Consider the following 12,440-nt stretch of genomic DNA (forward strand, 5'->3'; position numbering starts at 1 on the left):
TTCCACTTGCTCCGTCAGTCTACCTTCGAGCGGTGAGCCGTGCTCCCTCAAGGGCTGCAGAAGATAGCGCCAACCTTTTCTTTTCTCGTAACAAACCACTTTTCCTTCCGCTGAGGAAGTCCCTCCCGAGTACCGCACAACCGCCGCCGATCCCCTTGTCACGTACCTATCTAGGTCAGAGTCAACGCTCTCGTTTCCCACTTGCTCCGTCAGTCTACCTTCGCCCGCTCAGGAAGTCCCTCCCAACTTAGCCGAAGGCAACGTTTAGATTTGTCCAAGGCTATCGCATTAAAACCCTTGAGAGGAAACATACTGTCCGAGGTTCCGCGAGTATACTGACCTTTTAAGACAATCTAAGCGTAGTTTTATTTTCACCAGGACCTTCTGAATATCCTTCGTGATAACTCCCGAAAGTTTTGGAACACACTAACAAGCACAGATGGCGGGTCTCAAGTCCGGTACATGAGCACATAGATGTACTAAATGTCCTATTCCTGATTTCCTAATTTTGTTTTATTATGACTCATAAGCCTACCTTGCAGCCAGTACCTTCTTTACCTCGACGCATCTTCACGCAGCTGTCACCTATTACAATCACAGCTGAAAGTATAGCGTAACTTATTTGATAATCTTAAGATGTAAGTGTCCCAACAAAATACCTGCTAAACTACTGAAGGGAGCCAAAACAGTTTCCAGTTAAATATTACAAATGATTTTAGAGAGTGGCTCACAGGCGCCCGTTCCTACGTTGAGCGTCGGCGTGCCTCGGCAGCGTAACCGAGCGAGCGAGCACAGCGAAATATGAAAGAGGATGGAGATCGGTGCAGCGGAAGCACGAGGAGGAAGGCGGAGGAAGCCACCTTGAAGCACCACCGGATGGCGCTCACGTCCGCGTATCCGCGGCAGCGACGGCACCGGCCGTGCGGGGGACATAAAAAAAAGAACCAGAAAGCTCGCCTTCGTGCTGTTGGGACTCGGGTAGCGTTTAGGCCGGTGATCCTTCAGCCAGAGGAATGAGTACGTCCAGGAGTAAGAGCGATATAGAAAAAAAAAGGTTTATTCCACTTATTTACAGTGGCTCCAGATATGGAAGCCCACTCCATCGGGGAGAGCACTTTGAAAGTCTCAGCTCACTACATGTCTGAGCACTTGACAGACCAAGTCAGGACACACCACTGCACGCAAGGTGTCTCCTTGTAAAACATTCGTCTTCCCTAGTTCACCCTACTAGGGAATCAGATGACCTTGATGCGGCCAATCAGAGGGGTCGTATTCACCGAACTCCGCCTCTAATGTTGCACCTTCGAAGCAAGGACGAGGCAATCCGGAAGCAGGGGGTTCACACTCCTTCCACGAAAGTCAGTGACTTAGTTTCTTGCCCTCCGACGGTCATCTTGCCAGGGTCGGGAGGATGGCCTTCGCGCTAATCCCCGCTTCTAACGAAGGGTGGCGGTTGTGGTCAGTCGCATCTAAGTGAGCTTCTTTGTCATCGCGTCACTGCCGGTGTCGGGCCGCGTCGCCAGGTAGGCGGCCGCTGATGAAGGGGGTGGCATCGGGGGAAGCACCCAAAGAATGCGCACTGCCGAGTTGGGGCGCTTGTTTGCCCGTCTCGTCGGTGTTGGGCACTGTCGCCGTCTGGGCGACGCTGATGAAAGGGCCTAGCTGCCTCGATGGGAAACAATCAAAGAATGCGCCCGGCCGATTCGGGACGCAACAGTGCATAGCGTTCGCCGCACGCGTTTTCCGGTAAACATTACGATTACATAAGCTGTAGTTGCCGGGAAGCGGTCTATATATAGCGCTGCGCCTCGCGGCTCTGCCAGTCGGTGCGGTGATCGGTGCGATGCCTCAGTATATCGCGAAATGAAAACACGTACACAGCTGCGCTCAAATTTCGCGTTAGGGAGTACCGTAATTGTCGGTGATTTTTATCAGTCTATCGCCACCAGCTCTGATTCTCAAAGACTGAAAAATTAGGCATGTAATACCGGTGCCAAAGTCTGGCCGCCGTTCCCATCCATCGAATTATTGTTCCATTTCCCTTACGTGCATTTCTTGTAAACTCACAGAGCAAATGTACTCCCACCTAGCTTCTATCCTCGACAGCCACTCACTATTATTTTCCTAATCAGCTGTATTTGGCGAGGCCTGACTTGTGAAACTCGGCTTTTCGAATTTACCACTGACGTTCACGAAAATATTGGTCCTTGCTTCCAAACAGATTTAATGTCTGCACTTCACTAAGGAATTTGACCGCGTTCCACAACGTCGACTAATGAGCAAGCGTTCTTGCCATTGATATTATCGTGGATTGATCGCTTCCTTTCGAATCGGTCGCAATACACACTTATCAGCGATACCTTGGTGGTGCAGGTTGGGCATCCTCTTCATGCCCTTCTCACATAACGTTCGCAGAAGACTACGTCCTTTATCAGACCATATCGCCTCAAAACGACCATTTATTACTGCTACGTCAACTAATCGACTGGTGCTCGCGCTGGCTAATGGTTCTCAACGTTGCTAAATGTATAGTTTTGTGTGTCTCTCGTAAGCGAAATAATAGTGTGTGTCGCATCCTTGTCATTAGACAACTTACTCTGTAGCAACTTGCCGTCACTTGCTTGAAGCCTTATACCCGTAAGTATATTTAGGTGCAGGTAAAATGCTTCGTACTCCTTTTTTTTTCGACACCTGCGATTGCTGAGGCAGCTTTGTCAAAAGAATGCCGCTGCTGGCTCCCCTTCACCTTCGACGTACCGCAAACTTGGAGGAGATTCTCTTATCAGCTTCAATCCCTTCGGGCCCGGTCAGTGCTCGTGAAGGCTGTGTGTGTGCGCTTGCTTGCTTGCTTTCATGCTTGCTTGCTTGATTCATTCACTCTCGGAACGTAGCCAAGTACACATAGCTGTTATCTCAACAGGGAGCCGACCTTCTTGATGTGTTGGGCAACAGCATATACCGATAACGCCAGATAGCCCGTTCATCGAGAGCCCCGGGCAAACACGTCCAGCGAAAGGCGCGCATTTTTCTGTTAAACATTACGCTCCTCGATTGCACTGTGCCAACCATTGAGTGTGTGTGCACTCTGCTCAGATAAGACCACCTGTTTCCTCACAAGATCAAGAGTGTCCGCCTATGCAAGGCGATCGGGGTATGTTGCAACACTGACGTCGTCGAGGCCGGCGTATTGTTATACAGCCAGCGTGCACGGTGAGAAGCTGAGCGTTGTCTCGATTCGCTTATCTCCGCCAGCGCAGCGGAAAACATGACGCATGTGACGTCACCGCCGATACACTCCGCACTAGAAACTCCAGGCTTGTAAAATACCGTCGCTGCGACGTCATCGTGAGATAGACTGACGTCTTGACTGGCGCTTTACTATTGCAAACCACGCCTTGCTGATAACAGGAAGCCGTACGTGGCGTTGCAAGAGTCCTACGTGGAATGCGTGCATAGATTGTCAGCTTGGAACTTCATGGTTCCAAGTTTAAGAAATTAAGGCGCTTGCAACTGACGTCCTGTGAGAGAGCTGCTAAGCAAAAAAGAAAGAAAAAAATGTCATTCTTCTGTATCTTGGGAACACTTCCTTGTCTGTTCATTCGCCCATTCATTTATTCATCCACTGTATACACGGTAACTTCCAGTGCCGAATTACACGGGGGCGAAAAAACGCATAAAACATAGAACACTGGTACTGCTACTGTAGGTTGACAAGACACTGATTGGGCAAGTTGGAACCTATATACACTGTAAGAAAAATGTACAGCCTTCGAAACTTATCTTGTTCCGCAACAATAACCGCAACTTGTCTTGCATGCCTTTCTTCACTTCGACGCTGCGCGCCCGGTGTATTCAGGTCACAAACAGTATACCGTTATCAGTGTAACATACATATATCTTTCCTGCCAGGAAAAGCGAGGGCACATCGTTCAACAAAACAAGTTTGCGCAAGATTACGAACGGTTATCGTTCGGGGACGAGATAAGTCCCGAAGCTTTTTTTTTTTTTTTTGTAAACATTTTTACAGAGTATTTTTCAATTTGTTCTTAAACCGGACATTTGCACCGACTACATTCCGAAAGCCCGGTATACATGCTTTTAGGAATGACAGAAGTCGCAGATTAGTCTACACCACGTTCGGTGTTTATTGGAACAGTAAAAGTGAAAAAGAACATGAAAGGCATGCGCCAGGAGTGTTAAGAAATATTTGTTTGTCTTCTTCGTGTGAATCTCCAACACGCACACCACGTGTCATACATTGTCGGTCAAGAACGAAGAACCTTACTGGTGTTAAATTTTATTGCTTAAAGGTAAGGCCCCTTATATATACGTTCCCGAACAATAGCAGTCATCTACGTATCTTGCGTGCACTTTCTTCCTTTATTTTTTTTCTCCCCTGTGCAGGGTAGCCAACCGGACGTCCGTCCAGTTAACCTCCCTGCCGTTCCTTGTTTTTCTTTCTCCCTCTCTTTAGCGCTGCGCGCCCGACACTTCCCTGTCACAAACGCTATGTCACACTGTCATACCCATGCCGTTCATAAACTGAAAGTACCGTGAGTGCAGCTTAGTGGTGCACTGTCTCATTTCTCTTTCTAATAACACTGTTTCAACAGCAAGCGCCTGTCCACGTGTTCTCCTGACGACCATGAAATCACAATAACTTGCGGAGTGTAATAACCCTCAACTCTCAATCCTGGGGGCCTTTAAGGTAATTAAGTGAAATGAAATGAAAGGGGGGCTCACTCAAGATAAGGTGTAAATTTTGAGCGCACGCCGCACGGTAAAGTGTGTGTGTGTGTGTGATGGGAGAGAAGGCCATGATGGGAGAGAAGGCGCGGCGGATTGCCGGCAACAACGCGAGCGTTCCGTCTCGTCTCCTTGCAGGTGCGCGAAGGAGTCCGGTTGCGTGACGCAATCGTTCGTCACGAAGCGGTGTACCACGTGACCTCCAGCTGGTCACGTGGTACACTTCGCACCCCGTGACACCGCATGTGACGCCGTATTCACGGCTCATCACTTTCGTAACTACTCATTCTTAAAAGCCATCACGTCCGGCGCGACGGGCGTCCTGTCGCTCCGTGGCTCAGCCGCTCAACGCGTACTGAAGGATGATGCTCCCGAAATAGAAGACTGGAATACAGACTCCAGGAACCCTGGAGACGCAGGCTAAACCCTCTCCCCCCATTCGTCGATAATATTGTTACAATTTTGTTGCGCACATGCTCTATACAATAATAATGGTGATCTTTATATCAATTTCTAAACATTGTGATGGATGATTCAGGGGACAAAAAGTGACTGGAACTTCACGAGATTCCGGCGCTCATCAACGTGTATGTCCCCCAAGCACGGCTTCGTGAAATCACATGATTTGTTAAACGTGTTAAGTGATTTATGTTGAAGATGCGAATAGACTAATTTAATGTTGAACATATTAGCTGTCGCGCAGATTTGTGAGACGCCCGAATGCGCTGTAGCAAAGCATGAATAACGAGTTCTCGTTCACAGCACAACTTCATCGAAGCCATTGTTTGTCGACATATGGCGCCACAACCTTAAGGTCCTAATTGTGCCCTAAATGTACATACTGAAAGTGACTTAGTCAGCGGTTGTCGGTCTCCCTTGTACGTGCCTTGTCTGTTTATGCGCTGTAGTCGCTTTCGTTGCGTATTAGTCTAACTCGGATATATCGAACCCGCATATAACGAATTATTGTGTATAACGAACAGCAGTAAAATCCCCTTGAAATTTTTGTCTAAAATTTTTGTATTTTGTATATCGAAATAGCTGTATATCGAGCTTCTTTGTGGTCCCCTTCAGATTCGTTATATCCGGGTTAGACTGTACCAACCCAGCCCGTTATTGTACCTTAACGTACCGGCTAGCGAAACGTCTGTGTGCGCGCCAGCTATTTACGGGGGGAATCTCGCAACCGCTCGCAATTAACGAGCTCTCATTCGTACATCCTTTTTTTTTCTTGCGAATTATACGTATTACGGAGGACCTCTGGTATTGCACAACAGTCCGCTGAATTGCTCGCGTCTTCCGCTGAAAGTGACTCGCTGCAGGCGCTATATATTCGGCTGGAATTGCCCGCTAGCGAATTAGCCTTGAACGACTGAGAATAGGACGCGCGCGCCTCCGCGGGCATACGCCAGTCAGAACGCTCGCAGCTCTCCTCGGCGGAAGTCCAAGGACATCGCCGTCGTTACAGGCCGTCGCTGCGTGCCGCGCGCACCCCGCCCCCCATGTCGCCTCTGTTTTCCTGTCAAGTGCACGCACGCCCGTCATTTCCTTTCTTTCTTTTCTTTCTTTCCTCCGCTTTCGCTCGCTCGTTGCTAAATCCTACCGCGCGCTCCTTTCAACAGGCTGTGGCTCAACGCCCCCATCCATCCTTTTCGCAGTTGCCTGCAGCGAACTCGAAGGCAATTGGCGCCGTGTGGTCAGTGTCTGAGGGTGTTTCTTTCTGTGTGTTGTAATTCACGCTCCCCCAGCGATACGTAAACAGAACGACCGTCTGCACTATGTAAAGTCGAGGTCTTGCACGAAGCAGACGACGCGAGCGCCGACGTCCGGCATTTTATATTGCTGAATGCAAACGTTTCCTACATTTTGGTATATAACGGTTGTCAACTATCACCCGCTCTTGATCGTATATACATGTTTCGTAGCTCGTTTGAGGCCTGCGTTGTAATGGTTATTCTCCGAGATAAAGATTGCTAATGTCACTGCTTGTGTCGTCTGCTTCCCTGTCCGGTTGTCTCCTGAATCGCGTAACGCTTAGTTTACGAAATAAATCGCGCTGAAAGTTGGCGGTCTTGTCTGTTTCGTTGACCGTTTGTCATTTGCGTTGTAACGCATATATGGAGAAAGAAACCTTGCTGAAAGTCGGCGCTCTTATCGTTTCATTGACCCTTTGTCAACAGGGTTGTAACGATTATGTTGAGAAAGAAACCTTGCTTAAAGACTCTTGTCATCTGTTTCATTGACCGTTTTTTCGCCTGCGTTATAACGCTTATATTAAGAAGGAAACCTTGCTGAAAGTCGGCTCTCTTGTCGTCTGTTTCATTGACCGTTTGGCTCCTGCATTGTAACGCTTATATTACGAAAGGAGCCTTGCTGAAAGTCGGTGCTCTTGTCGTCTAGCTGTTTAATTGCCCATTTGTGGCCTGCGTTGTAACGTTTATTTTCAGCAGTGAGGGTTTGCCGAAAGCCAGCGCTCGCGTGTCGAGCTGCGTCGCAGAAAATCAGCCTCGATTAACGCCCAGCTTCCGTACTGCAGCACGCCATTCCTCGCGCTGATGCAATCTGCGTCTATTTCTTCTTCCTCTGGCCTTTCTTCTGTTCACAAACGGTCCTCAAATGGTTGCCACGTGACCGAGATCGGCACGTGCGTTAGCGGGGAGGCCCCCACGAGAGAGAAGGTCAAGCGTTCTGCGACAGTCAAGCGGCGCGCACGCCTGCTTCGGTGGATTCTGCTCGCGAGCGTGAAGAACGATGGAAGCTTGATCTGTGCTTGACAGACGAGGTTATTTTGACATCTACTTCCCCCACCCCCTTCCTCCCGGTGGTTGGCCTATCCCTGGGGGCTTTAAAAATCCCAGCACACGAGCTTGCTACACCACTTGAGACAGAAAACTTTAACGAAAAACCACTTGAAACGCAAACAAATGTTGCAGGAACCGAGTAAACTTTTTGTGCATACTAATGAGAGGCCTCAAGAGTACGCGGTAAAATATCCTAAAGCCCATATTGACAAAGTTTCAATGAACCCTGGAAGACTGCGTAGAAGTTACCTTTCTTAAAGGTTATAACGGGTTTCATGTAAATTTCTACATCCTTAGAGGCAGCCGCTAAGGATCCTTAGGGGCCGGCAATGGCGTTGCGCTGCTTAGCTCAAGGTAGCTGGTTCGATCCCGGCGGCGGCCGCCGCATTTCGACGGGGGCGAAATGCGAAAACGCTTGTGTACTCAAATTTAGGTGCGAGTTAAAGAACCACATGTGGTCAAAAATTTTTCGGGGTCCTGCGCCATACGGCATGCCTCGTAATCAGATCGTTGTTTTGGCACGCAAGACCCCACAATTTAATTCAATTGCATTAATGTGCTAAAGGTGTTTGTACCGCTTGCGTCTGTCCACTTCCTTGTACTCATGTCAACACGCTTAAGCAATTCTAAGTGTTCTTGCGATTTTTTATTATTTTATTTTTTTCATCACGCGTCCGTAAGGCTGCTGTATATAGTGGGAAATACTCATAGCATGCAGTGGCGAATACACCGCAGTTCAACTCAAAGAGTATATGTAAAAATACGCGAGCCAATTAGAGTAGCCAACTTGCATGACGTCACGGGCAGGCGAACTATTTTCAATATTGTGGCCTCTCCAGATCTGTGCTTTGGTGCGCGGAGGCAGGGCGAGTGGGTGCAGTGGGATTTCGTGGGCGGGACTTCAACTAAAGTCTTAGGTCGTCGTCATGGAGGAAGGAGTTTTCCTTCCTCCAAATACCCCCATTTTCTCAACAGAAGAAGGGCTGCTGATTTTTTTTTTTGTCCTCTCTTCTGTGTAAACATTTGTTCGCCTTCTCTCTCTCTCTCTCTCTCTTGCTTTTCCTTTTTTTTTGCCTTCTTGCGCTTCGCGCCGTATTTTTAGTATACTGTGAATTTAACGCTTCAGTGCGTATCTGAGGCACGGCTGTGACCTGCGTACTGCAGCAACTGCTGCGTGTAACACCAAAGTAATGATTCATGTGCGGTGCACGCAGTTTCGTGCCGACAGGATTACGGTAAGCACTGCAACGCTGTGAGTAGCTGGAATTGGCAGCTGGAACGCACGACATCGTAGACGGGCGAAGATAAAAACAACAACAATTAAAGGAGTCCTGACACAATATTAGCCACTCGTCATCACATTTTTTTTATTTTGCGTTAGATAAAGGTCAAGGACGTAGAAACCATACAGACAGACAGACAAACAAAGAACTTTATTCACAAGGTCCTGAGAAGCCCTGCCCTAGGGCAGAGCTGCGGGTAGAAACCATACAGATATTTAAAAAATACAAAAACTGACAAGTCTCCCATTTACAAGTAAATGAATTATAATATTATTTATAATTCAATATAACTATTAATCCGAAAGCCTTAGGTGTCTATTATGGCGGTGCCCTTGACGGTGACCTTGGCGAAACTGCGCCGTGAGGAAAAGTAGCCGACGTCGCAAGAAATGCTCGGATTGATGTCACATTTCTCAGAGTAAACTAGTGGCTTTGAAAAGAAAATTTGGTAAATTTCGGCCTGGGTAGGACTCGAACCCGGGCCACCGCATTGCGAGACGAGTCCGCTTCCCGGAAGCGACGGCTGCTCCACGGTTGTGGCTTACTAAAGGTGTACCTAGTGCGTGCCTGATTGCACACGTCACGTGGTCACAGACACGCGCTCATGCCACTGCTCGCGCGTTCATCGTCGTCTTCTTCCACAGCTTGCAGGCTGTCGCCTTCACGTTTTGCAAACGTGTAACACTTGCTTACTTTTTTTCCCTCTCTTCCCTTTTGCTGCGCGGCGCATTTAGAGCAGCGGCGTTGCGCCTTCTGCAACATATGATTAACCGAAGTCACGTGTCATGGTGAGTGACGTAACTAACATTGCAGTTTACGTCACGGCATTTGTGCGTGCGATCTTGACTCTGGTTGGTAGCGTAGCTTCCTCGACGGGGAGGGCGCGCCCTGCGTCTGATTTGAAATTTCAGCAGTTTTCGGCAGGGGGCGCGCAGCGCTGTGTGCTTTGCAGACACGATGGTCAACGCGGGTTGTATATATGCTGCGCTTGTCTGTATAACATAGCCAGACCTGGTGAGGGTCCCTTTAGCAGTAGCGGAGGTGGTAATGTCGACGGTTGTTAAGCTTGGAAGCCGCCTGTAACGGCTGTGTAAAAGTACGTTTTCTGGCATCTGGCAGGTGTTACAACCGTTTTTACGACTATGTCATATTTTACGATGAAGTGGGAACGAATGTTGCAAACCAGCGGGTAAATTTTCGGAACTATAATGTCATCGCGTCAAGACCATGCGGTGCTCCGAAGCTATGAATAATAAACCGACGGGTCCTTGACAGGCAGTGGAGTGCCAATTTAGGGAAGAAGCTCTAGCTTGGGGTTTCCTATCAAAGCACGTGGCAACGGAGAAATCGTTTTTTTTTTTCGGCAACCACTGCACTGAATTTGATGAGGCTTCCTGCATTTGAGCAAAAGTTAAAATTTATAGTGTCTAGCTGTTGGGAGCGGAACCTTGATTTGTGCTATCAAGTATATTATTAAAAATGTTGAAAATGGTGAGATATTAAAGAAAAGAAAGACACTATCACGTTTACAACTTCGTAACTCAGCAATGAAAAATGGTATCACAATTTTGTGAACTGCACCTAATAGCACATCTAAAGCAGACAAAATTGATGTATTTTTCACCGCTATGAAATATGGCAATATTACATGAGTAGGACATTTGCAAAACCTTTGTAAACATTATAATAATTTCACGGAAGCTGTAAATTAGTGCAAAAACTTTGTGCAGTGCAGATGCTTTAACGGATGCAGTTCACAGAACTAGAATATATCTGCTTTTGGCGCAGAGTTTCGGGTTTGGAATATTCCTCCTTCTATTTTTCTTAAACGTATACCAATTTTCGGCGACTTTGCTAAAGCATTCCAGACCCTAAACCAACATTTGACTTATTGCAGTCCCTATAGAATTTAGCTTTCTCTCTCAATTAAGTGCAACAGATTTCATTCAAATCAGTCCAGGTGTTGTTTCATAAAAGCGCTTCTGCGTTTTGGTCCACTAGGTGGCAAGCTTGCATGACAAACACGCTAGCGTTTACGCTAAACATTTTGGAAAACATTTCTAAAGCATTCCCGACCCGGAATCAACATTTGACTTATTGCAGTCCCAATAGAATTTAGCTTTCTCTCTCAAGTGCAACATATTTCATTCAAATCGGTCCAGGTGTTGTTTCATAAAAGCGCTTCTGCGTTTTGGTCCACTGGGTGGCAAGCTTGCATGATAAACACGCTAGCGTTTACGCTAAACATTTTTGAAAACATTTCTAAAGCATTCCCGACCCGGAATCAACATTTGACTTATTGCAGTCCCAATAGAATTTAGCTTTCTCTCTCAAGTGCAACATATTTCATTCAAATCGGTCCAGGTGTTGTTTCATAAAAGCGCTTCTGCGTTTTGGTCCACTCGGTGGCAAGCTTGCATGACAAACACGCTACCATTTACGCTAAACATTTTGGAAAGCATTTCTAAAGCATTCCCGACCCGGAATCAACATTTGACTTATTGCAGTCCCAGTATAGAATTTAGCTTTCTCTCTCAAGGGCAACATATTTCATTCAAATCGGTCCAGGTGTTGTTTCATAAAAGCGCTTCTGCGTTTTGGTCCACTCGGTGGCAAGCTTGCATGACAAACACGCTAGCGTTTACGCTAAACATTTTTGAAAACATTTCTAAAGCATTCCCGACCCGGAATCAACATTTGCCTTATTGCAGTCCCAATAGAATTTAGCTTTCTCTCTCAAGTGCAACATATTTCGTTCAAATCGGTCCAGGTGTTGTTTCATAAAAGCGCTTCTGCGTTTTGGTCCACTCGGTGGCAAGCTTGCATGACAAACACGCTAGCGTTTACGCTAAACATTTTGGAAAACATTTCTAAAGCATTCTCGACCCGGAATCAACATTTGACTTATTGCAGTCCCAATAAAATTTTGCTTTCTCTCGCAAGTGCAACATATTTCATTCAAATCGGTCCAGGTGTTGTTTCATAAAAGCGCTTCTGCGTTTTCGTCCACTCGGTGGCAAGCTTGCATGACAAACACGCTACCGTTTACGCTAAACATTTTGGAAAACATTTCTAAAGCATTCCCGACCCAGAATCAACATTTGACTTATTGCAGTCCCAGTAGAATTTAGCTTTCTCTCTCAAGTGCAACATATTTCATTCAAATCGGTCCAGGTGTTGTTTCATAAAAGCGCTTCTGCGTTTTGGTCCACTCGGTGGCAAGCTTGCATTACAAACACGCTAGCGTTTACGCTAAACATTTTGGAAAACATTTCTAAAGCATTCCCGACCCGGAATCAACATTTGACTTATTGCAGTCCCAATAGAATTTAGCTTTCTCTCTCAAGTGCAACATATTTCATTCAAATCGGTCCAGGTGTTGTTTCATAAAAGCGCTTCTGCGTTTTGGTCCACTCGGTGGCAAGCTTGCATGACAAACACGCTAGCGTTTACGCTAAACATTTTGGAAAACATTTCTAAAGCATTCCCGACCCGGAATCAACATTTGACTTATTGCAGTCCCAATAGAATTTAGCTTTCTCTCTCAAGTGCAACATATTTCATTCAAATCGGCCCAGGTGTTGTTTCATAAACGCGCTTCTGCGTTTTG

This window comes from Dermacentor silvarum, chromosome 9, assembly GCF_013339745.2.
Source record: "Dermacentor silvarum isolate Dsil-2018 chromosome 9, BIME_Dsil_1.4, whole genome shotgun sequence".
NCBI lineage: Eukaryota > Metazoa > Arthropoda > Arachnida > Ixodida > Ixodidae > Dermacentor > Dermacentor silvarum.